This window comes from Pithys albifrons, chromosome 23 (assembly GCF_047495875.1).
Source record: "Pithys albifrons albifrons isolate INPA30051 chromosome 23, PitAlb_v1, whole genome shotgun sequence".
In the NCBI taxonomy this organism is placed as follows: Eukaryota; Metazoa; Chordata; class Aves; order Passeriformes; family Thamnophilidae; genus Pithys; species Pithys albifrons.
The window spans coordinates 4024329-4048585 of NC_092480.1; the positions used below are offsets into that span (position 1 = coordinate 4024329).

At 49.8% G+C, this 24257-nt stretch overlaps 1 protein-coding gene across 5 annotated transcripts in view; it reads left to right on the plus strand.

Annotated features, from left to right (window-relative positions):
* Positions 1–9219: 9219 nt before the first annotated feature.
* The window catches only part of B3GAT1 (beta-1,3-glucuronyltransferase 1), a 35692-nt gene continuing 20654 nt past the window's right edge, over positions 9220–24257 (plus strand). For all 5 annotated transcript variants that reach the window (XM_071576039.1, XM_071576037.1, XM_071576038.1 and 2 more), the window contains exon 1: positions 9220–9702. The gene's annotated coding sequence lies outside the window, so the exon portion shown is untranslated. The remainder of the gene's footprint in view (positions 9703–24257) is intronic.

Below are 24257 nucleotides of genomic sequence, written 5' to 3' on the forward strand. Positions count from 1 at the left end.
AGTGGAACCTGCACTTTGCTCCTTTCATGGCAAGGGAAGAATGTTCTTCCTGTCCTGTCAGTCTGTTTCTCAGCTGCTGGTGGGGGATGCTCTCATGGATCAGAAGTGATCAGGGCAATATTTTGTTTACCTGCACAGACAGGAGCTGCTGAGCTGTCACAAGCAGCAACACCACAGTGTGGTGTCTCACGCTGCAGCCTGACCTGCAGGGAAGTGTTGGGACCAACCAGACCCCCAAGCCCTTCTGGTTCGATTGCCTGTCTGGTGCTGGCACTGAACAGCTGCATTTCCTGGAGCAGAGAGGGGAGGAGAAACTGGCTCAGCATCGGACACAGCATTAAACTGGGTGTTTGGAAGGTCTGGGCACACTTTGGGCCAGTGAGAGATCGTTCTCTGCGCAGCCTGAGCAAGAGTTCAGCCCCTGTTCCTGCCTCTGCCTGTGAGAGAAGCACTGCAGCAGCTGTGCAAAAGGGCTTTGAGATTCAGCAACAAAGGGGTTATTTAGAAGTGAAATGTTCGTTGTTTTTGTGGTGGTGTGTTCCTTTCCCTGGCAGAGCAGCTGCTGGCTGTGACTGCCTGCACAGCCCTCACGTCCACGAGCACCATGGACAGAAACTCTCTACGTGCTGGAGCAGCGCGGCAGAAAAGCAAATCTCAGCTCTGCATTCCTGCAGAAAGAGAGCACGCAGGTGTGTCTGTGCCTGGGTCCAAATGCTGAGCCTTTTCCTGCCTGTGTGTATGTCATCAGTGTGTGGGGGGAATAAGGTTGCTCTGTGTGTTCCTGCAAGCACTGCAGTCCCCGGGGTTGCTCTCAGGCTTTGGGATGTTTCCTTGCTGCAAGGACTTGGACAGTCCCTCACAGGGACTGTGGTCTGTTCACGGATGGAGCAGGACATGAGCTCACTTTTGGCTGGTCTGAATTAGGAGATTTGTCTCTTTCTAGACAGGAATGAGTAGCTGGGGGACAGGGGAGGAAAGAAGAAAGGAGTGTTAATAATCAGAAAATGACAGAATGGCTTGGGTTGGAAGGCACCTGAAAGATCATCTTGTTCCAGCCCCGAGTGGGGGATCCACCAGCCCAGGTCCAGCCTGGCCTTGAACACTTCCAGGGATGGGACATCAACACAATTTAACAAATGTTACATTTCTGTGTATGAAAAGGCTCTTGGGTAAGCTGCTAGCCATTTGAACAGCACTCTTAATATAGTGCAGTGTCTCAGAAACACCAGCCATGGATTTGCAGTGCCTGAGATGGATGAGATGGCTCTTCCACTTCCACCAGAAACAATTTATTTGCAGGGTGAGGCTGTCAGACCTGCACGAATGCTGCCAGGATAAGCTTTTGTTTGGTTTGTATTTCCAGCTTCTTCAGCCAAAGCAGCCCTGCTTGAGCCACAGCTTTGTTCTGAAAAGAATGACATGGTCAAAAGGCAGATCCTGTTCTTGCCTGCCAGCTCTTCCTGCCTGGTGCTGCATGTGTTTGGCAGTGTGGGATGGCTTGGAGCAGAAAGGAGAGCTGCAAATTGTTGTTGCTTGTACCTCCATGGAGAATCCAAGCCTGATTTTTCTCTTTAGCTGGGAATTAGTTTGGGGAGTGACTCACTCTGCTGTCAAAGTAGCTAATGCTGCCTGCAGAATTATCCTGGCCACTGCAGCCTGGACTCCCCACTCACACTGTTCCAGTTATTCTTGGCCATATTTGTAATTTGTAATTGTAGTTGCTTTTGCTTTGCTGCTTGCTAAGCTAATGAGGTGATCAACAAGAGAGGTGGGAGAAATTGGGAAAAGTCAGAAATCTTTCATGGCATGGCCAGAATGCCAGAACTCATCCTGGTCCAGCTTGTGGCATCTTTTTTTTTTTGCCAGGAGAGATCAAACACCATGAGCTTTGTATCTGCTGTCTGTAGCAGATTAATGTTTCTGTTCCACTGGAGCCTATGGCTCAGAAATAGTGACCTGGTGAGACACATCAAAATAGTGCATGGAAAGGTCATGATAACAATTACAAGAGAGCAATAAAAGCAATTAAGTATTCACAGCAGCTTATTCCTTTGTAAGGGTGGAGATCTCCCATTTCAGAGAGGAGCAGAGGTCAGGCTGTAGAAAGGTGATGAGCAGATTTGATGTGGCAGGTGATGGATTCCCTGACTTGGGCAGGGTGAGTGTCCTTCTCGTATATGCTCAGGGTGGTGCAGGAGCAGCAGCAACACAGATTATGAAGAAGTCTTCCCCTCCACCTGCTCTGAAGGCTGTGAGGCAAAAAGCAGCTGGAATTCCTTGTGCAACAAGGGAATTCCCAGCGGTGGTAATCCCAGCTCTCTTTTGGGGAGCAGGAGCAGAGTCCTGGAGCTTCCAGCATCCTTAGTGGGAAGATTCACATCCTCTGTGGCTTCACCATCTCATTGTGGCACTGTGATGCCCCTCCATTCCTGGGCTGAAGAGAATTCCTCCCACCAGAGGCTTTATCTGCCGTGCTGCAGGCTCGTTCCTTCAGCTCTGCCAAAGGGTTTGTAGTCTTCATCCTCTGCTATGCAAAGGCAACGTTTTGCTGCCAAGGTGATGGTGTAACTGAGATTGAAGGCCTGTGTGTGTGCAAAACCCTGCAGTGTTTGAAATGGGAGTAGAAACAGTCGTCCTCAATCTGCTCCTTTGTATGATTCACAAGGGGACTTTGCGCCTTGAAAAGAAACCGCGAATCCTGTGCCAAAGGTAAATGTTGCAGCACTTCTGGGTGCAGTAAGAGTGTTTTCAGTGCAGGATTGATCCCTGAGCATTGGGTGAGTGTGTGTGCACAGCACATCACGTTCATCAATGCCAGCAATGGGGCTGTTGAAATGGGTGAGGGAGCAGCTCGGATTTAAGTGCCTCGCACATTTAGAGGCAGCGGCGGAGCTGGAAAGAGGACCCTGGTGCCTTGGCTCTCAATCCTCTGCTAATCACAGCTCTGGAGGTGAATGAAAGCTCTCTCCAATCTTCTGCTGCTGGTGCCCAAGGGCTGGGAGGCACACCTTGGAATGGAGACGGGGATGGAGGGCTGGCTGGGGCTGGAGAAGCCCCTTGTGCTGCCCATCTGCGATGCTGGCAGGGTATGGGCTGCTCTCGCTGAGCTGGAGGGACTGAGAGACACTCCCTGCTATTAACCCCGGGCTGCTTTGTTTACTGCTCTGATTCTCTCAGAAAGCAGCGCTGCCTCCCTTTGTGTTGCCACTGGTGGTGGGTTTTTGTTCAGCAGCAATTTCGCCTTTGTTGCCAAAGCTGCAAGTGGGGCTGGGTGAGAGGAAGTGTAATTAAAGTTTGCTCCGACAAAGGCGTTTGGTGACGAGATGCAGTGTTGCTGAATCCACAAGGGGCACAATTAACTGATAAGAGTAAACTAATTGTTATTCATATTAAATTAGGGCACAGGTGATTTGGAAAATCTATAGACACTCCCATATGCTTTGCAACTTTGCATTGCAGATTATGGTTTTATAAGGCCCTTCTGGGATTCAGATTATAGAGGCAAAGTGTGGAGCTGTATCTAAACTGAACATACTCTTTCCTGATTAACTACATGATAAAAACATAAATGTGCACATCAGAGGATTTATCACTGTTTGCATACTAATTTTTCTTTTCCAGGCACGAACACAAACGTTTTTTATAGGTCCAAGTGGTTCTGTTTAGTGGCAGCTGAGTAAACCCAGACAAGGTGATGCGATTCCTGAATTGTCACATAACAGTTTTGGGATGGGTGTTAGTAGCAGGGAATGGGGATGTGGCAGAGACACGACTTCCACAGGAGTGGCAGAAGCTGCTGAGATATTTGCTGCTGTTTTTTTTTTGTCATTGTCTGTGGATATTTGTAGGCAAGAGGCAGCAGGGCCCTTGGCAGGGCGAGGTGAGGGTTCAAAGAGGTATATTTTGCCTGCACACTCCATGGGAATGTCAGGCTGCTGGAGCTTTTGGAGCAAGTCTGCATCAGGCTCGGTTGGTTTAAAACATCTCTGAAATGAATATTTATAAATGGGACACGAAAAAAGAATCTAAATTGCTTGTGTGATCTTGGGACGTGAGATATTATGATTATTTATGCGCTTCTATGTCTCGCTTTATCAGTTCATTGTGTTGCAATCCCAGAGTGTCACAAGCTGCTCTTGAAGGAGGTTCTTTCTCAGAAAGAGCCAAAGCTGCCTGGAGAAGGAGTGGTAGCAAATGTGGGTTCAACAGGGCAGGAAATGGGGAGAGCATTTGCCAACAGCACAACTAAAGTATTGAGGGAGAGAGAGTTGCAGGCTTGGACTGGCTGCTAAGTCTGACCCCTAAAACAAAGGGCCTGTGACTTTTTGTCAAGTGGAAGTCCCCATTTTGGGATTGTCTCACCACACCCAGAGACCCAGCAACAATTTCAGCAGTGTGTTTGCTTCCTCTCCTCTCTTCTGGTCTCAAGCTGTGGTGTCCAGAGCAGAGGCAAGAGTTCCTGACCTGTATGATGGGTGTGCAGAGGGTTTGGAAACAGAGCTTGATTACAAAGCCCTGAGGATGGAGCTGGGTCGCTGGTTATGTTTATTTGCTAAGAGGGTGCTTCCCAATAAATTAAAACCCCTCGGAGAACCCTTTGGATGTCTGTGATTTAGCACCGTCTGGGCTGTGCTGGTCTCTGAACAATCTCTGCCTTGGATCCCGGCCAGGATAACGATCTGGGAATGGCTGGAGCTGGATGAGGAGTCGGGGGGTTATTGAATCACTCCTGCCAGCTCCCAGCAATGTGTTAAACCGTTTCCTTTTAGATGTTCCCCTGAGCTTGGTTCACCTACGATGGGTCTTTAACCCATGAAGAGTTCCTTCCAAGACGTTAAGGAGCACCACTGTCCATGGGGAGCTCCTGCAAACTGTGGCTCTGAACTGATGCAGGCTCTGTCTCTCAGCAGGGCAGAGAAGAGAGGGTTTCCTGTTAGACTGAGGTATCTTTAACTGGAGGAAATCCCAGTGGTAAAACACCAGGCTTGGGCTTCATTTGTCTGCCGATTTGAAGGGGAGAGCACCACCTGCTGATACAGCACCACAGCTCTTCTTCTGGTCTGCCCAACCCTTGCTCTGACCTGCTCCTAAATCTGTGAAGCATCCTGAGGACATGCTGAATCCACATCAGGGTGTTCAAATGCCCTCCATGCACCTTGATGGGGTGAGCAGCTCCTGACAGGCTGACAGGGAAGAGAGTATCTCCCCGCCTTGGCTTCAAGGTGAAAAGCAAAGCCTGTGGACTTCTTTGGCCCTTGGCAAACAACAGACTAGCAGGTGCTAGTACTGCTTGCTGGAGGATCTTTTTGCCCAGTATGGCTCATGTCAACCAAAGCAGAAACAAGGATCTGTTCCACAGAGTAGGATGGACTGTGGTACTGAAAGGGAGCACCAGCAATAGCTTGAGGGGTTTGATTGAATGGAGAGTTAACACAATTTGTTAATTTGATTTATGGGTATGAGCAACTACTGTGGGAAGAAGGAAGAAGGTCTTAGTTTGAAAAAGTGACCAGACTTTGACATTTTTTCTTCTCAGTAGCCCCTTCCACAGCCTTCAGTCCCTTTCACTCGCTTGACAAGGTGAGTGGGACCATCAAATGAGGTTCTCCTTTCCCAGTGTCAGCGTTGCTGTGAAGAGCTTAGGCCTGGCATTTCAATAACTGGCCCATCTCATCCCCATCCCATTTCTGCAGGGAGTCATATCTCAGGTCTGGCATCACAAGGTGATAATAATGTGGAGCCCAGCCTAGAGCTGAGGAAACTCTCAGAGAGCCCGAGGTGAGGCAGTTCCCATGTTCAGGCTGCCTGAGGCTGCAAAACGAGGCAGTGCTGGAAGAGGTGGCGGAGCTGTGACTGGGGCAGCAGGAGAGGTGACAGCCAGGTTAGATGGAATCGTGGGTCTCCCCAGCCCTGGAGCTGCTCCCAGCAGCCCAGCACCGTGTTTGTGTGAAATGGATCCTGCTATTTGCTGAGTATTTGCCCTTGTGCTGCTCCCTTTGCCCCGCACAGCCTCGGCTAATGAGGTGGTTGTTCATCCAGAGAGAGGCATCGGCTCCTGTCCGTGCGGGGCTGCAGCACGGAGCTCCTGGCCCTGCCAGATGGCAAGCACGGGGAAGAGGGGGAAAGGGAGCTGCAGCTCTGCCTCCTCCCGGGAAAATTGCCTGGTGGGAGTGTGTCTGCCCCGGCTCTGCCGCTGTGGAGTCGGGGAGGAGCAGACTGAGCGGGGTCAGGCAGGGCAGGCAGAGTGTGCCAGTCTGGGAGCATCTAGTTTAGGTTTTTCACGTGCCTCCAGCCCCGTGGTTACAACCCTTAAAATAAACCCAGCCTGAAGCACAGCGTTAATATTTTAAAAATGACATTTAAGGTATTGAATCTATGCTGTGTTCTCCGGGAGAGTATCTCTGTGTTTCTGTGTGCGTGCACACGCTCCGGGCTTTGTTTTCCTTTTCTAGTGGATTGTTGTGTGTATGTATTTTACTCGGGGTGTTTTGTGCTATAATAAGAAGAGGGAGGGAGCAGGGAAATGCTGCTCTGTTTATACACGCTGCTGTCAACAGCGATGCTGCTTGTTTCAGATTCCCATCCTCCGGGAAGCTCCGTGGATCCAGGCAAACAGCACCCTTCCCCCTTTATCCCGAGATCCTTCGGGAGGATTGAGCCTCTCCTCCCATACCCATCTTGCTGGCAGGCTTGCCCTCTCCTGGAATTTGGCTCTGGGGAACATGTTTCACACTCCTATTCAGCGTCCAGACAAGTCGATATGTCAAGGTTCAAAGGGACAACCTTGGAAAATGTCAGAGCAATGTCCCTGCATGGTTGTTCTGCTGCTCTGATCACAAAAAACAGCTCTGAGTGTGTCAGACTGTAATTCTGAGCCGGGGGGGCAGAGGAAGGATGCAGCAATGCCTGTGTGTGTGTGTCTGTGTGTGTGTTTTCCTCCTGAGCTTCCCTGATACTTATCCCAATGCCTTCCACCTTTGTGAGCCTTTGGAGACACAGATGCAGGGCTTGAAATGTTACTGCTCACCCATAATTTTTATAAATCTCAGGTGCAGCACATCTTTCCCTCCTCCCTGAATATTTATGTGCTTAGGCTTTGTGGCAGGAGCATTTTTATGACTTTCCTCCCTTATTTTCCCCACACCCAACCCTGAAACAGTCAATGAATGTGCCCTTTTCTTATTCCTGATATAGGCCTCAAGGGACAGCTCCTTCCTATCCATCTCCTGCATGCCATAACAGCAGCCAGGCTGGGACACGCTGGAAAAATGCTGGGTCTGAATCTACCCTTTTGATATAAGTGGACATTATACATTTTTAATAGACAAAGAGCTCAGTGAAACCCTTAGTACTAGCTGAATTGGCACAAAATTCCCAGGCAAGTAGTCTTTGGAGCTGATCTCTCCCCAAGGTACCTTGCAGAAAATGAGACCAAGGACAAAAAAAGGCCACGTTCCCTTCGATTGCAAGAACTGCCGTGTTTTGCAGAGGAGGTGGCTGAGCAGAAGCTCACCTGGCTGTGCATGAAGGGTTCTAGACTGGAACATCTTGTTCATCCACAGAGAAATGCAGCTTGTGGGAAGAGGCTGTTATAAAGCTCCTTCCTTCAAGCCTAACTGTGGACAGTCCTTCAGCACTGGCCTGGAGGCATCATGTCCCTGGTTCCAGGCTCAGCAAAGCTCATTTCCATCTGAGACAGTGGTGTGGAGTCCTTCACCTTGCCCTCGTTGAGGAGGAAAGACTATGGGAACCTCTGTCCCTGTGATGATGCAGTTGGGATCTGTCTGTGCCTCAATGGCTGTTAATTTTTGAGTAATATTTGGACTTCCAAACTACACAGCAGAAGTTTCTGCTCCCAGGTGCCCCTTGAGATGCACAAGTTAAAACCAGGGTCTGAATGCTGTAGAGTCAAAACAAAAAGGTGGAATCCCTGGTGAAGATCCCTGAGATTGCACCACACTGTGGCTCAGTCTCTGGGTACTGAAGCTTTCCACAGGAATTGGAACGTTGTGGTTTTTCCTTTATTCTTCCTCTTTTAGTAAAGCATAAGTAAATCTGTCTATATCTACAGGTTACCATGGCACTGTGACCTTACAGAGAGTCAGTACCAAGGGAGTAGATGTGGATTTGTGCATGTCCAGTGTGGAAGATGTAGCTGGGAAGAGATGGTGGTACACAGGGGGTTGACGTGGTTGGAAGCAGGTGAACAGGCAGCAGGTCAGGACAGGTAAAAGGTGACTCGGTCTTGAGCTCAGGAGTGACTTTTGGCTCATGTTAAAGTGTCCAGCTGTGACTGTGGCATTTGGAGCTGCAAGTACTGTGGTGTTCAGCCACCTCAGAGAAATCTGCTGCTGAGCATGAGTCAGCCCTGCCTGGGTTAGCTATTAAAGGGTAGGATCAGGAGATAAAACCTTGACTCTGCCCCTTCAAGCCCTGCATCCTCCAACTGGTCCCTATAAATGAAGGGAGCATTCCTTGGGTGCTGCTCCATGGTTAGTGCATAGCATAAGTGTCCTGTGTGCCTGCTGGACTTGGTGCAGTTGCCCCCAGATTAGGGGCAGTCCTGGTCACATCCAGAGCCTCCTTCCCATGGGAAATCATGTTCCTGCTGCCCTTTGCCCAGTGCCAGGGACCTGGGTCAGCTGCCAGGGTGAATATGGGGGTACCCTGCTGTTTGGGTGGGGATGGCTGAGTGGGGCCATGGAAAGATGTGGTGCTCAATAAAAGGGCAGTTGAATGAGATGTAGAATGTTACCCACTGCTTCCAAAGCCCAGGTGGGCTCAGTTGGGTGCCACCGGTCTGAGCACGGCCAGAGAGGAGTGGATGGTGCTCTGCTGAAGTGTGTGTGTGCTGAAAGTGGAGCAGAGCTCAGCCTGCCATCCTGGAGCTGGAGGAGGGAGCCTTGCAACCCCCCAGCAGATGGTCAGTGCTGAGCCTCCTCGCCAGGCACCCTTTCCCTGGCACCCAGCCCTTCCCATGCTCCGCTTCCTGCTCTCCTGCCGGGCTGGGAGAGCAACTCCCCGAGCCTGTGGCTGCGAACCCGGCGGGTGATGCCGCGGAGCGACGAGAGCAGGAACCAATTCCTTAAGGGGCCATCTCGGAGCCTTCCCTGGCTTTTCCTCCTGTCGCAGGGAGAAGTGCCCCTGCCTAAGTGGAATAAATTGGTACAGACCATTAGCAGGTCCTCCTCTGGCAGGGGGAGGCTGTCGGCAGCGCTCTGGATACAAAGCAGCCAGACACGCTCTGGCTCCTTCCTCCCGCATCCCGTTGGCCTCCTCCTCCTCCTCCTCCTCCCTGCTTGCCCGCTCCCTCCCTCTCTCCCTCTCTTTCTTTCCCTCCTCGCCACGCTGCAGAAGGCAGACCTGGGAACCAGAGGTCCACGGAGGCAAAAGGGGAGGAGGAAGGAGCTCTCCAAGGCTGTTTCTTTGCGAGTGACACAGACAGGCAGAAAGGCGATGAAGGAATGTCTTGGATGCTGCCTGGATTAAGAAAGAATACATTTTAAAACCCCACCACAAAACCGGACCCAACAAACGACGAAAAAGGGAGGAGAGAAGGAGGAGGAGGTCGCTGGGGGAGCCCACTCCGGTGGGTGAGCAGCCGCTTTGAATCGTGCCTCTGTTCCCAGGGATTAAAGCATGAATGGGAGCAGCTTCCCAGCCACGATGGAGAGAGAAGGCGGTTCAGGCTGTGGGAATAAGGTAACTCTTGCCTCTTGCAGGCTTTGCATGGCTGAGCCGAGCAGGACGGAGAGCCTTTATGCACAGGGCTGGGTGTGTGGCTGTGTGGATGCAGCGGGCAGGGAGTGGGAGGAAGCAGGAAAGACTCCAAGCGATATTTCCAGCCTTGCCCGTGTGTTTAAAGAACGCAGAATGGGTCCCGAGGGCTGCAGTGCTGGGGGTCACTATGTCCCCCCTTTTTCGGGCTGTGTGCCTGAGGACACCAAGCTGCTTTCCCTGGGGAGGGTTGGCAGGGTTATGGGGAAACACGCCCGTGTCTCGCCTCCAGGAGCTCTGCCCTCCCAGCCGTGCCCCGGGGCTCCCCTCGGGCTCTGGGAAGGTTTCCTGAGGACCACAATGGCCCCGCACCTTCCGAGCCCGACAGTGCATCCGTGCAGAAGGAGGGGAGGGAGGTGAGAGGCGACTCAGAGTTGCGTTTCTCTTCCCTTGGTCATCCTCTGCCTTTTCTTCGCAATAGAAAGGGATGGGATTCAGGAGGAGGGAGAACTGAAATCCCTTTCATTCCTGCCAGCAGCGGTGAGAGCCAACTTTGAGGCTCCTTAAAGGGAAAGGCTTTCCAAGTGCTATCTTTTGGAGGAATAGGAGATGGCTGAGCGATGCCAGAGTGATCTCTGTGTCGTGTTACATTGTAGGAATGGGTGGGGATGAAAAATAGTGACTATGGGAGAGAAAGTCTGTGGTAATCAATGAAGCTGTCCACAAATGATGCTTTTGGGCCTCTCTCTGACTCTGTTCCTGGCTCTCCAACCATGAAAGTCCAAATTTCTCAGTCAGACCAGAAAGCGCAACTTCAAATAGTGTTGGGAGGTGGCTTAGCCCAGATGTTTGGGAGAGCTCTGAGGAGACCCTGATGTTTACAGCTGTGGAGCCCAGATCCAGTTATTCCCAGCAAGCCTGGCCAGCCCTTACTATCTTTGGCAGGATCTTGCTGCTGCAATATCCATTTGTCCTGTGCTACCTGTCACATCTCCCCTCCTCTCCCTGCCTTCAGCAGCTTCTTGATGGGTCTTGGAATGGACTTAGGAAGCATTTGCTTTGGTTGCTTAAATAATGTGTCACAGAAGTCCCCACTTGTGTGCACACAGTGCAGAAAGCCACGAGCCCCAGTGTGCAGTCAATTGCTGTAAGAGCTTGTAGGAACATTTAAGGAACTCGTGGTCCAGCCTTATGGACTGGCAGACTCTGGAGTCTTTTCCATAGGTCTGTACATCCTTGCCTGAATTGTTAGTGTCCCTGCATGTCTGTCTCAATGAAGGAATCGACCAGGACTTGCCTGGAAGGTTACAGAGGTTGGGATTTCTTGTCTTACCTGAGAAAGATGGGATTAAAAAGGTGTGGGGAAAATGGAGGCACTCAGGAAAAGAGTGTAAAATACCTTTTTGTATGTAGCAGCCACACAACTCTGCTTTCTGTATCAGCCTCAAAGCATTGAGGAATAAAGAAGATGTTCTGGCAGAAACTGAATAATTGGTGAGAAAGAAGGATATTTCTCCCAGGGTAGTTAATTCTGTGAAAGGGACCAAGAGCTTTGGAAATGGCCAAAGCCAGCAGGACAGTGGGAGATACCAGAATGGGGAGGTAGCTGACCAGTATTTTAGTTTCCTGGTGGAATATTTCTGGGTGTAGGAAAGACAGAGATAAAAATGTGCAATCTGTGGCATTGGCTCTGAGTACTTTCATAAAGCAGAGTTATAAATCCCTCCATTCACCCCCCCCCCCCCCCCCAGAGCCATTCCTGGGGAAACACTGTTGGATTCTCTGGTGGAGGACGGGGAACTTTGAGTCAGTAGCAACACAGTCACAGCTTCAGGGAGAGCTCAGTCCTTCCAAACCAGGCTGGCCCGAGGAAGGTGCAGAAGAAGGGACCCAAGTCTTGTGGTATTTTGATTTTCTAGGACAGCAAAGTGACAGGTCATCCATAGAGATTCCCCTCCACATTCATGTGCCAGCAAGGAGGAGAAGGGGCAGAGCTTTCCCACTTGTGAGTTGGCTTCCCAAAGTTTCCTGACCCTTCAAGGTGGCCATAGTGGAGAGTGGACACAAAGCAGGGCTGGTGCCCCAACCCTGGAGGGGACTGTCACCTTGTATGTGTCACAGGCTGGCACAGTGCCACTGGGATCAGGACCCTGTTTGTCCTCATCAGGGCAGTGTCCACAGAGCTCCAGCCGCCCTCAGTGATGCTGGATTTGCTCTTTCCTCCCTTGACCTGTTGTGTTGTTCTGCATCTTTCTGGTTTTTCTGTGCAATTCTGCACCTTCTGAGGCAAGGAAAGCAGTGGGTGCCTCCAGGGTGCAGGGCTGGTTGGTTTTCAGCATGCTGACCCTTGTTGCATCCTCCTGGCAAACCACTGCTGTGGCTGGGAGAGCTGGTCTAAGCCCACCAGGAGACCCCCCAGCACCAAAGTGTGAGCACAGGCTCTCCCCTTGTGCAAAGCTGGCTGCTGCACATCAAAATAATGTTTTCAGATTCCAAAACAGGGTGTCTGCCCTTTTTAGCTGCTCCAGCACTCTGCTGTTGCCACAGCAGAAGCCTTGGGAGATGAAAAGAACTGTCTTTGAAGGGGCACCAGGGCAAAATTCATTTTTCACTGTTTTTTTGCAGACTTGTCTTTTGTGATGCTTTTGCTCTCTCCTGCCCTTGTTCTGTTTCAAAAAAGTTGTGCAAAAGCAGTTTTTCCTCCTTCAAACAAAACCCAGTGGGCAGATTTGAATCCAGAGGAGGACAGGGCATGGTCCTTTCTTGCATTGCTGTGCATTTTGTCTCACAGGGACAAGCAGTGCCAGAGGCTTCCAGGGCTGCTTCTCAGCAGGATCCCTGAGTTGTGGGGACACAGCAGGACTTGCTCAGCATCTGTCTCTGTGGGTCGTGCCCTATGTGGCTTTCTCACCCTTCACTTTTCCTGCAGCCCCCCACTGCATGCAAGGCCCTTGCAAGGTTAGGTGGGCTGTAGCTGTAAGTCTTGTTTGGTGCAGGTGCATTTGGTGTGGCTTCAACCCACCTGAAGGCAAAGCATCTTCTGGAAGCAATGTCAGTGCAAGGGCCTCTGCAGGGGCTGTTTCCTGGGTCCTTGTTCTCTGTAACGTGTTGCTCTTTATGCTTTGCTTGTGGAGATCCTGAATCAGTTACCTGCCATCTCCTGTTTCTCTGGTGGCAGGAGAAGTGAGCTCTGCCAAACACGAGGTCCAAAGAGGAAGGATGGATTCTCCCTTTTTCTCCTGCAATCCCCAGCTCTCTCTGGCAAGTTGACACCAGGGCTGGATTCACCTTCAGAAGCTAATGAGGGCTTTGCTGAGCAGAGATCACAGGGTGTGGCCCATAATTAATGTTCATATCCTGATTGAGACACATGGACCACCCCCAAGTGCTCCAAGTAATACAGCATATTAGTCACTGTGGAATAGATCCTCCTACAGTTTTAATGGGAACTCCAGACCTCCAGGGAACTGAGAGCTTGGGAAAAGAACTGAGAACAATCCACAGTGCTAGGGAGCAGATCCTGGTCTCTCACAGTGCTTTGTCCCACAAATTTAGCCCTCCCCCTGTTCTTGTCCCTCTCCCTCTGTGGGTATGTTGGGTTTACCAAATGGCACTTTCCAAGGCAGGTCATTTAGAAGCTCATAAAATGATTCTTGTGCAGGAGAACACCTTATGGGTACCTGTGCAGCTTTGCAGGGCTGTGTTTTCCATGCTGGCCACAGAGGTGTGTGTTCCACACTTCCATGGGACTGTGTGTTCTCCCTGTGTGAAGTTCCACACTCACTCTGTGTTTCTGTCCTGCCTGGATACCACAGAGCCTTTCAGCAATTTCCCAGCTGCTGTGGTCCCTCAGAAATCCCTCCAGCTCTCCTATCCATGGGGAACACCATGTGATATGCCTGCCAGTGACAGCAGAATAAATAGGAAATGCTCAAGATCCCCCTCCTGCCTGGATGTGAGCTGTTTTCCTAAAGCTGGGACAAGAGCTAAGCTTCTCTCTAAGGCTTTTTGTGCTGTTCCTTAAGAGCAGTGGATAGGGAATTGAAAGCTGTAGCTCAGAGAGAGAAGTCTGCTTACCCCCAAAATATGGGAAACTCTTTGCTTAAGTGTTCTGTTACTGTATAGGAAAGGAAAATAGGCATTTCCAGGGTACAACTCATCTTATCCAAAGGCATTTCTCAAAAAAAATTGGCAAAATAAACTCTCCCTGTTGATTGCAAACAGAATGTAGGAAGCAAACTCTGCTGGGAGGATCTACCTACCCCTATGGCCCTGCAGGAAACAGTGTGGGTGGCCAGAGCTCATGGATAATGAGACACTTCACTCTCTGACAGGAAAAAGGGCCATGGGGTTTATCTCAGATGCCCTGCTGGACATCATTCTGCAGGTTCCTGAAAGGCAGAAAAAAGGCTAATCCAGAAGCAAAGCCTTGAGTGTGCCTCACCTTCCATTCAGCTGGAAAGAGACCAGGAGCAAAAAGGATGGATGCTGAGGCTCTGCTCTGGATTTCATGAATGGATGGCTGTAGAGATGCAAGTGGGGATTTGGAGGGGATTTGGAAGCCTGCTCCAGGATTTGTCTGGCACACAGAGCATTTATAATGCTTCCAGCATTATCATAACATAATGCCAGCGTGATTTGGGGCCCACTTCAGCTTTCAGTGAATAAAAAGCATCACTCCTGTCACCATCAGCAGGGCAGGGATCCCCCTTTGCATGAGTTGCAGTTTTACAGCCCAAACTCTTGTCCTGGTGGCACAAAGCAAGGGCTGAGATGCCCTGGTGGCACAAAGCGAGGGCTGAGATGCCCTGGTGTGCTGCTGTGAGTGAGTGGGTCTGGCTGTGTGTGTGGGTGCTGAGCAAGTGTGACAGTGGGGTGGGTGTCTGGGTCACCTCCCCCTTGACTTGGCTGTAAACTCCCCCCTTGGTGCTGAAACATTCTGGTTGAACTCCTTAAATTTCATGCTTTGTGTTTTCCACCTGTTGAGCAGCCTCTATAGCTAAAGAAGAAATGTGTGACAATGGATTTATCTTACCAGATTCTCAGGGAATGAGAAAAAACCAGAAAATGCTGGGCAGTGACATTGCTCTGGCCACATGGGACCAAACTAGATGGTCTTGTGTGATTATTCCATTTGAATCCCATAGACTGTGACACAGAGTAAACCTGGAGCTGTGCAGGGACACTGATCACCCTGCAGTGCTTCTGCTGGTGCATCCAAGTGAGTCTTTTCCAACTTCAACTCATGTCACCCTCACCCAACCACAAAAACACGGGGCCACCCTGCAGTCCTGTGGTGGGAATCAGTGCTGTGGGGCCACTGTCCTGAGGCCTTCAGCCCATCCCTGCACAGGAGAAGCAATCAGAGCACTGTACAAGTTTTAGGTGTTCCAATGCAGGATTTTGGGCCTTTTTTGTGGTCTGCTCTGATGTGCTTTGCTCATTTTTGGAAGGGCTGTGGATGCTCTGAGTGGAACAAGAGATGCACTGAGCTTGGAATGTTCCCTCCTGCCTCCTGCTCTCGTGCCTGCCCAGCCAGTCTTTGTCATCAGCACAGGAGTAGCACTTCTGGAAGGAATTTCTTTGTGTGTAGATGAGGGGCAATGCTGAGAGAAATCATTCACACTGTTTTATTGGGCACAGGAGCCACCATCCAACACAGAGCAGAGATTACTGCCCTGCACAGTCCTCGCTGCCACGTTGGGATTCACTTAATGGAAGAGAAGCAGAACTTTCCTGGTTTGTGGGACCCTGCTGGGGCTGGATGTCTCCTTGGTGTGTGGATAACTCTGCTGGGGCCTCTGACAATGTGCTAAATGTCTCTGTCCTCCTGTGGGCACCATGTCAGTGCCCATGCCCTCCTTGCCCTGCCATCCCTCTGTCCTTGTGGGGAGCTGTAACCACAAGCCCAAGGGAAAGGTTGGAATTTGTGGAGTGTGCAGGAGGTGAACGATCCTGTGCCGTGGCCATTAACGAGGTACATTAAGCAGATGATGAGGGAGCGGCTTGACAAGGTTGTTAACTCCTGTCCCTCACCAGAACAAAGCTGTAAATCCCTCCAGAGGGATCCAGGGCAGATCTGCACTCCTTTCTGCCAAGTCCAGGCTGGGGAAAGAGCAACTTGCAGGAGGAATCCTGTCAGAGCCTGGGTGCGGTACCTGGAGCCTATTTTGGCTCATGAATAACTTGATATTTCTCCTGAATAATAGATGCACATGATGGATGCTGAGAGGCAGATCTGCGAGTGGGCTGGGGCTCTGAGGGAGGGAGGGAGACAGATGGAGAAATGCAGTCCTGGGCTGAACTGGGAGCTTGCTGGGTGCTGCAATACTGGCAGGGCCATGCAGGGATGATGTTTGGGTGTAAATCTGTGTGACTGAGGCAGAGAGGGTGCCTGTTTGGTCTTGCCTGTCTCCTGTGGTCAGCACCAGTATATTAAGTACATTATATATATTATATATAAGTGTAATATAACAATGTCCAACTCAAGCCCCAGGGCTGGGGAAGGTTAATATTTGTAATGATGCCATTTCTCTGCCTGCATGAGGTGCTTCCTGTGGCTGTGTCAGTGAGAGGGGAAAAATACTTTGATTAAATCCCAGCACAGTTCATGGTAGGGGTCAGCAACCCATGCCCTGTGTCTGACCTGGCCATCAGGCAGCTTTGGGACAGCACAGAGAGGCTGGCCCCTGAGAGCTGTGGCTTTTCTGGGAGGCACTGGCTGTGCTCAGATGAGCAGGATGCTCTCAGAGGCTGCCTCACACAGAGGTACCGAGAGGCAGCATCTTGCTTCCTTGAGAGGCAGCTTTCACCTGACTTTCTACTGGCACGTTTTGCTTCTAATTCGGGAGAGAGAAGTATCATCTGGCACAAGCCTGCCCCCCTTGAAGGGCTGCCAGCCACTCTGTGGCACTCTCTGTCTGCCTGCTCTCTCCAGCCCTGGGAGCTGCAGGAATATTCCCTCCTGCCATGCTCAGCTCCCGCAGAAGCTGCAGGGATGCAGCGCTCCAGGAGGGACTGCTTTGGCTGTGTGATGTGGGCTTGTAGGGACATCCAAAGGTTTATTCAGACAGGCTGTGATCCACTTGGATAAACGGCAGCTGGTTATGGAGATTAGAGCTACAGAAGTCACTGCTAATGAATAATTCCTCCACTGTCTTTCTTATAATAGTGGCACATTCACGAGGCGTGACTTCAACATATTCATCTTCCCAGAGCGTGCAGCTCCTGGAATGACCTTCTGTGAGGCTTTGAAGGCTCTGTTGCTGTTTGTCAGTTCGAGGAGCACCATGATTTTTCCAGGGGAAAAAATTGTGAGTGCTAAAATGGGGAGCTTTGAAAAGATTGTGTAGATTCTGAATGGGTGTGGGGACCAGGACAACTCTACCTGAAACTGGGAAGCAACATGGTGAGAGTTCAGCTCGTTCTTGGGTGGCTCAGATTGAAGTCTCATCTACCTCAGAGTTAGTTACTCTAAGTTATTAGTTACTTTATTCTCCCTAGTGCAAGCAGCCAGTGTTCAGAGAAGAGCATTGAGAAGGGGCCTGGCAGGCATAACTCTGAATAAAATTACTTTAAGCTGAATCCCTTGGCAGCAGGGTGGAGCTGGCTGAATCCTGGAGGTGGAGATGCCATCTCTGCCTTGAGCCTGGCAGACCAGCCTCAGGGAGAAGGAAAAATGGCAATAAAAGGTGCCTCTCTATAAATAAAGCCCAAAGGATGGTAGGAGGGGCGAGCTGCCTGTTTCTTCCCTTTGTGGAGGAGTGACTGTCTGTGGCATTGTGAGGATACTGGGATTATTGTTGGGTGCTGGGCTCAGGGGAACATGACACACCACAAACCTGTTGCTGCTGAACACTTTTGGGGTTTTGCACCAGCAGGACACGTTTGTGGAAGGGGAGCTTTGACCTGTGGAGCAGCAGGACCTGAGCTCTTTCCCTGCCACTGCCCTTTGGGAAATTTGACAGCTGTGAAGCCCCTGGTGGCAGAGGATTTGTGGCAAACCCCACACAAACACCTCCTTTCTTCCTCCAGTTTATCTGTTAATAATGCTGCCAACATTATGTCTTGTTGCCACCTCGTGCGTGCTGTGCCCTCCCTGGCAAGTCCTTTTTGTCTCACCCAGGCTGCTCATTCCAGAACTCTCTAAAGGGAAGAAGCTGAGGCTGCTGAAGTTATTAACTTCCCTGACAGCCTGAGTCATTGTGTGAAATGTGCAGCAGTTTGGGGCTGCAAGCCCAGGCTGGAGGGAAAGGGGGTGTGGAGTAGGTGAGTCCCAACATTCCAGTTGGGATCAGCACATGCCCCACTCTGCTGTTGGCTCCACAGTGAACTCTGGGCTTGCAAATCTTGGGATGTTTCCCAAAACAGTGTTGCACTGGGTGGATGTGGGAAAATGAAGGGTATGGGGGTCCAGGAATATCTCTTCAAAAGGGAACCTGTGGAGGAGGCAGAATGAAATTATGTCTCTGCTCTGCACTGAGAAACCAGCACGTTCAGAGAGGCTGAAAGAGAGGATTCTCCTTTTTTTTTTGGCAGTGTGACAGTGACTGGGAGGAACAGGTTTGCTGAGGTGTCCCCACTGATGTGCCACAGCCCCCATATTCATAGCCTGCATTCTGCATTTCTCATGGAGCCCCAGTCCCTCGAGCAGCAAAAGGGCTTTAGGACCACATGCAGCTCTGAGCCCTTCACAGTCCAGGCACCACGCTCTCTGTCTCAACCATCATTTCTCTTCTGGCTCGTTATCAACTGAGTCAATGACTTCAGTAACTCATGTTTTTAAAGATTAGTCATCTGTAGGAATGACATTTGAAAGACTGACAGCTCCAATCAAATCACGAGGGCTGCTCTTGTGCTTGAAGATATTTGTTTAATTAAAAAAAAAGGGTAAAATCAACCTGACTAATTAAGTGTTGTACCTTGAGATGCAGCCAAGGAAAGTACAGATGTGGTCCTAGTCACCTGAGGAAGCTGCCAGTCTGCCAGTGTGGGTTGGACAGGCCTGAAGGGAGTGTGGTGGGGCTGTGCTGTAGCAACGATGCTCTCCTTGGGCAAGGCATGGCCTGATCTCCCTCTCTGCCATGCAAGGTTGGTGACAGTCATAATAATAACGATGTAATTTGCCTGGTTGATTTGAGATGCGCCATAATTACCGCATGATTACAATATTCTTAGAGCAGCCATTACAAAACCCTCCAGTTTTTCTGAGCTCCTCAAGGGCTTGTCTTGCACCTCACCTTGCAAGTAAAACCTTGCAAGGGAGTCTGTGTGTCCGTCAGTCCCGTCTGCAGCTCTGTCTGTGTCAGATGACATGTGTGTGCTCTCACATGTAGATCAGAGCTCCTTGTTGCTGAGACACCCTGCAGATCCCAGGGAATGTTTCCCTGTGTCCCAGCTGGTTTGGTGGCAGGATGGTGCTTGGCCAAGCAGCTCAAGCTTTTTCAGGTGCTGAGGATGCTCTTGGGAAGGGCAGGGGCTGGGAAGTGATGCCTGCCTTTCTATGAGACCTCGTGTTCACTGCTTTTTTCAGCTGGACTTCATTCTGCCTCCAGGTTTTTTGGCTTCTCCATTTCTTATTTAGAAGATCTGGGATGGGTTTGGCCCTTGGGCGATTCTAAAATTAGGAGAAATGACCTTCCCCAGGCACGCACACCCGGCCATGGGATGTGAGTTGTGCTTTGCCAGCACCTCAGGCACCAGTGTTTGTGCCATTGCTGTATTTAATCTGGGAGCTACTTGGGCCCTGTGATTCCTGGCCAAAAGCAGGCAGCTATTTCCATCTCACCTCTAGAGTGAGCTGAGGTGCAGGTGAGCCAAAATAACTTAGCCCTGGGGAAGCCAGAGTCAGAACCAGGCTTGGATTGGAAGCTGGACAAACTGGAACATTTAGCCAGTGCCTTTCCCACTAAGAGCCAAGTCCCATTTCCTTGGGCAATGCTGGAATGGCTCTGGATTTATTGGATTGGCATATGGGATTTTTAGGCTCATAAAAGAAAAGAAATGGTTCCTTGGCAAATGCCTCTCATGCCATGTTATCCTGTCATGTCAAAGGTTCCCAGGCAGGCAAAAGCATCTGTGTTCCCTGAGGAGAGAAGGGGTGAGGGGAGAAGGATGAGAGCCCTGTGTGCATCCTTTGGGCAGGCACAGCAGGGTCAGGACACCCTGCCAGAATTTGGGAGTGACCAGAAATCAAAGGGAGATCATTTTTAAATGACCTTCCTGTTCCCAAGAAGGTTGTGTAGGTTTGTGGCTGCACTAATGGACTGCGGAACTGTGAGCACGAATTGATTGTGTTGCAACTGCTGAATTACAGCTGGGCATCTGCTTAATCATCCCAGATCCCCCCACTTCCCTTTCCACGCTACAGCATCAAAGAATCAATGTTAATTCCTCAGTCCCATTAGTGACTTTTGCAGAGGTCACAGGCTCTCAGGCTCTCTATGCCCTGTTTGACCACCCTGCACTGAGCAGGGATCAGGATTTGAGGCTCATCCCTTTAAAAAAGCCATTTAATAGGAATGGGAGCTGGGAATTTTTTCTGTAATGGTTGTGGCTGATTTCTGGACCAAGTATAACCAGGGAGCTGAGAGCTCTGAGTGCCATGCTGCAGCTTTGCAAGGTCTGTCCCGTGAAGCCACAAAACCTGCAGGAAATACTCCTGTGGCTCTGTGCATGGCACTGCTGCTGTGACATAAATCCTTTTCTGCAGCGCTGGGGAGTGCTGTGATGCTGGAGGGTCTGTTGCCTGGGCAGCAGCAAACAAGGGCTCTGGCTCAGGCTGCTTGAACAGGGTGCAGCAGTTAACCCCCAGCCCTGGCCCTGGCTGGCTTGTGTGCAGTGCAAAGGTGCTTTGCAATAAGGCAGGAATTTATATGTGAATTTATAGCCCAGAAGCTCCTCAGTTGAAATTCCCTGTGTGGCTGCTCTGAGTGCCTCTGAAATACAGAGCAACTCGTTTCAGGTTCCTCAGCTGCCTCGTGAGCAGCACGTGTTGGAAGTGGCGTTGGGAGGAGTGTGGAGGAGATGAGGGGTGTGAATTGAATTCACTCTAGGCAGGAGCTGCCTCAATGTGCTCCCACAGCACGGGATGCTCCTGGCTGCCTGTCCAGGGCACCTCACCCATGTACACACTGTCCAGCAGCTCTGACAGCAGCTCCTGCAAAGCAGTTTCTCCTTCAGCTCAGTCTTCAGGGACTTGTGCCTACAGCAGCTGTTGTTTTCAGAAGTAATGGAGAATTTGGATGCCTGCGTGTTTTTAACTCAGCCTTCAAAGAAAATACCTTAAGATACTTGATTTTTGCTATTGCAAAAAAGAAAAGTCGTGCTTTTGAAAACTAAATCTCTATTTAAGGTGTTTGGAGAGCTTGCTGTGGTGGGAGAGGGCAAGCTTGCTCATAGCTCTGCAAGGCTTCTTTTTTCCCCTTTCTTTTATGTGTTAGAATCAGGTTATTAATAACTCCTTTTAAATAGAGCAGGATTTATTTTCTTCCAGGGGTAGGCAAGAACTCAGTAATTAAAGTAAGTGCTGATGGCAGGTGTGGGGCTGGTGAGCTGCTCCCAGGTGATGCTGAAAGGTCTGTGCCCTGCCCTGCTGTGCTTCTCCAGCCTCGTGTCCCCAGTGAGTCAGGAGACAACAGTGTGTGGGAGGAGAGCAGCCTCATCTCCAGGTCTGGGATTGGGAACAGTGGGAATTGGGAGGCAAAATTAGGGCTTTTGTGTTGCTGGGCACAGCTCTTCTTGTTTGATGGTTGTGACCTTTCCCAGGGGCCAGTGGAAGGGAGGCAGCTCCCAGTGTATCCCACCAGCGCAGGGTTCCAGATGCACCCACAGAATTCTTCACCTGATTTCAGACAGTGTGAAAAAGCCTGAGTCTTCTCTCAGCCACCACCAAAAGCTGTAAAGTGGTGGTGATGTAAGACAGTGAACATCACAGTCTGCCTTCTACAGCCCTGTCCCTTCTTTCATCACCCTGCTCTGTTATACTTGTTTGGCTCATTCCGTGAATCCAGGGAGAAAGGAAAGTCCACAGGGGGCCTGGTGTTAGCTTGGCATGTCTGCCTGAATAACTCAGCCTTGCAGATCCTGAACCAGTGCTGTTTGCTTGACCTGCTGCTTGGAAAGGTGAGGGTTGGTCCTTTGGAAAAGTGAGGCTTGGTCGTTGTGACCTCTTCTAAGAAGTATCACATGGCAGCACGTGTCTTCAAACCCCTTGGACAAAGCATATGCAAAGCCTATTATGGAGCTGTGGAATTCAGTCCAATCATGTTGAAATTGGGTCATCCTTTGTTAATGTCACTTTTTAAAATCTCTGGAAGTCAGCGGTGCACGAAACACTCAGTGCAGTGCAGACCACAGAGGTGGAAATGGAGAGTCTGGAAATGTGTCTGATGCTGACAGTGCTGATGTGATGTGAGCTGAGCAGAGGGGATAACTCAAGGTATCGCTTTGTCACCACTTAAGGAGACTTGATGGAGAAGCTCTTGGATGAGCTAATTGTTGGAGCACTCTTTTCCCAGCACTCATTCAGCATTCACCCCCAAGCAACCTTAAAATCCACTAACTTTTCTCTAAGAAAAACAACTCCCAGTTGTCTTTCTATTTTGGAAGTGGGCTGTAAGTCAAACAGCTTTTCATCTTGATGGAGATGCTTTTTAAAAACCATGTGTGAAGTGCAGCCATTTATCAAGAAGGATTGGGTGCTGTAGATACTTTCTCATCCAAGACCTGAGTCAACCTCCAGCTTTCCTGGCTGGAGAAAGTCCTGCCAATCCTGACTGGCAGACCAGGGCATCCTCTGGAAGCAGAAAGGGCAGAGCCCCTGTGACTGACAGCATTCCATCGTACTCTCCCGGACATCAAGGATCCACATCAGCCTCTATTGCCAAGTGCTTGACACATTTTGTCCTTCTGCTTTGTTTAGCACAATAAGATTGCAAAGCCCTTTCCAAAGTAACTTAATAAAAGGGTACCTGCCTTTTCCATCCTTGGAAAAGACCCCTGTGTGTCTTTGGAGCAACGAGGAAAGGAAGTGCAGTGCCTGCAGCCAAGGATCTCAGAGAAACCCTTGGCAGCACTTGGGCACTGTGGAGATGATTGCAGTGTAAGAACCTGTACAGCAAAGCAAACACATTTAGGACAATGAATGAGACCTTTTAAGGCCTTAGCAGAGGATCTGCCTTGCCTTTGGAAGCAGAGAGATCTTGGGACTAGGCAGTGTAGCAGCCTAGGAGCAGAACCATCACATCTCCTGTCCTGTTGCTAGTATGGGGGCAAGATTAATCTGGAGAAGAGAAAGTTTCTGATGCTTATTAAAATTTGGCTGAAGCTCTGCAACTCAAGGGTTTATATGTTTTCCAAAGTGGTGGGTGGTTCATTCTAATTCTGGATATGCAGTTTATTCACATACACAACTAATCCTTTTTCGAATCCTGTTAAGTTCTTGTTCTTCTTAGTATCCTGTGGCAATAAGTTCCAGAAGCTAATTGTGCTTGTGTTGAGCTCCCTTGATCCACTTTACTCATGCTTGCTTTAAAATTTAAGTGTTGTTCTGAGAAGCTTGGTTAATATTATTTTTTTCTGTGCAATAATCTGTGTTCTTGATCCCATTTGTTGCAATGGGGCTCAGGGGCTCAGGCTGGAGTGGGGTGGCAGGACAGGTTTTGCCTCAGCTGTTGCAAGGTTGGGGTAATTTTGTGCCTCAGTTTCTGTAACAGCTTGGAAAATAGGAGGAGGGACCCTGTATATGTAGCCAAGGCAAGTGCAGTGACAGAAATGTGGTTTGTAGGTGAAGCTGGACAGAAGTATTGAGTGAACAAACAATCTCCTAAAACTCAGCTTCCTTACCAGGCTTTTCCAATATTTCTGAATTTCTAAAATTCTGGAGGAAAGAAAAAAAAAAGAAGGGATTATTTCTCTAATTCTTACCACAGGAATTATTTTCTTTATTTAAAAGAAGACAACAAACACTGAATGAAGAAATGATGCAAACTCTCACCCTCTGTCACAACCCTGGGCTGCACTGGCTCCACAGTTTTGATTCCAGGAATGAATCCAGGTCCCCTCTAGCTGGAGGATTGCTAAGAGTGGTCTGAAACATTTCTAGATCATTCTCCCTCCCTTTGTTGACTTGCAGTTCAGGCTTTGTGTTGCTCGAGCTCAAGGAGGGTCCTTTGGTCTGGGCTGCAAAGCCTGTCATGTCCCCTCAGCTGGGAGAATTTGAGGTTGAAGGCACCACCTCTTATTAAATCCTCGAAGAAGCAGCAATTCTGTGTGCTCATTACTCAGTTCTGGCTATGTTCTGCTTAATAACTAAACAGTAATTAGCTCCACAGTTTTGCTACTATACTTATAATAGCCCCCATTAAAGTTATGGGGTTTTTAGGCAGTAATGGCTTACAGAGTAATTAACGAGCAAGAGGCTTTTATTACTACCTTTATTTTTAGACTGTGTTTTACAAGTCTTTTCTGCCAAATACCAAAATCTTAGACAGAGGCTTGTTGTGCCCATCCCCTGGTGTGGAAAGGAGCAGGGATGTGTG